The 1,659-nt window shown below is 41.0% G+C and overlaps 1 pseudogene across 1 annotated transcript; it reads right to left on the reverse strand.

Moving 5' to 3' along the window:
- Positions 1–307: 307 nt before the first annotated feature.
- On the reverse strand, positions 308–1,372 carry LOC105525984 (annotated as a pseudogene). The gene has a single exon (XR_001004001.1). The product of XR_001004001.1 is annotated as an ATP synthase subunit gamma, mitochondrial-like (transcript).
- Between the last annotated feature and the right edge of the window lie 287 nt (positions 1,373–1,659).

Consider the following 1,659-nt stretch of genomic DNA (forward strand, 5'->3'; position numbering starts at 1 on the left):
AAAATAATGGAGTGTTTACATTAACCAAAATGAATGAAATCCTATGAAAATAATCATTAAGGGGACTGGCTAATCCGTGGCCCAGAAACTCACTTTGGCATTTGAAAAATGGCCTTGGATTTAGTAGAGTCACTGCCAGGTTTCACCTGAGACTCATCACATGACACATCATGCTTGTGTCTGTTTTTTCAGCAAATTGGCATTTTATTATTTTTAAAGTCTCCACATCTGTAGACAAAATGTACCATATAAATACTACCTTTCATCTTGCGTACAAGTGCATGAGGATAAGTGATATTTATGATTTTTTTAAGTTGTTTATTGTAAAATAATTTACAAATATCTTGCTGTCTTCAGTAATTAAAACAATTGAGGAACAGCTGCTTCTGACAAAGATAGCAGTAAGCTATAAACAAAATCAACGGGCTGAATTTTCCTTTTTTACCCCTTGTCTGAGGATGGAACTTGATTTTCATTAATCCAGAGCTACAGCACCAAAGACAATTTCAGTCAGCTCTTTTGTGATGACAGCTTGGCGGGTACAGTTGAATGTCAATGTCAATTTGTCAATAATCTCAGAAGCATTCTTGCTGGTGTTGTCCATGGCTGTCATCCTGGCACTCTGCTCACTAGTGGTGGACTCCTTCAGAGAGTAGTAGATGCTGTTGGCCAGATTGTATTCCTGGTAATTTTGCAGTACATCAGCATCAACATCATCGTAGATACTCATGCTCTCAGCACTTGCAATGGTATTAAGGGAAAAGATGGGCTTTTCTTCAGTCTTATATGAGATGACAGACCTGAATTGATTAAAGTTTATGGAGCTGTCATCAAATTCATATCCAGAATTTAGTAATTCAAGGGCAATGACTGACACATCTCCAAAAGTAGGGGGCTTTCTTCTCATTTCTTTGAATGCCACTAGAAACTGGTCAGAATGCATCCTATAAAGTACGCCCCTGATTTTGTCACCAATTCCAACATGCATAACTTCTTTCCCAACTGCTGTGAGTGTAGCAACCTTGCTTTTCATCTGTTTAGCAATGGAGGAATGAATAGCACCACACAGTCCTCGATCTGAAGACACACCAATAAGGAGGTATTTCTTTTTGTCTTCAGGCACCTTGATATCAGCTTTTTCATACAGAGGCAAACATCCCAATCCATATATTCAAGCTGGGTTCAGCTCTCTCTCAGCTCAGGCGTATTTTGCTGCTGCTACCATTTGCATAGACTTGGTAATTTTCTGGATGTTTTTGATGGACTTTAGTCACATGGTAACATCTTTCGAAGCTGCCATATTTCGAACTTGAATCCATTGTGGCTGCAAGGTCCAGGCCAACAGCCCAGCGATGCCTGTACAAGAGAACATAGTAGCCGCAGCCCTGCTGAAAGTCGGTGACATTTATGATTTTAAAAAATTATTTTCTGGCTGGGTGTGGTGGTTCATGCCTGTAATCCCAGCACTTTGGGAGGCCGAAGTAGGGGGATCAACTAAGGTTGGGAGTTCAAGACCAGCCTGACCAACATGGAGAAACCATGTCTCTGCTAAAAAAATACAAAACTAGCAGGGTGTGGTGGTGCATGCCTGTAATCCCAGTTACTCAGGAGGCTGAGGCAGGAGAATCACTTGAATCCAGGAGGTGGAGGTTGCGGTGA

Source organism: Colobus angolensis, unplaced genomic scaffold, assembly GCF_000951035.1.
Source record: "Colobus angolensis palliatus isolate OR3802 unplaced genomic scaffold, Cang.pa_1.0 Scaffold57, whole genome shotgun sequence".
Classification (NCBI taxonomy): domain Eukaryota; kingdom Metazoa; phylum Chordata; class Mammalia; order Primates; family Cercopithecidae; genus Colobus; species Colobus angolensis.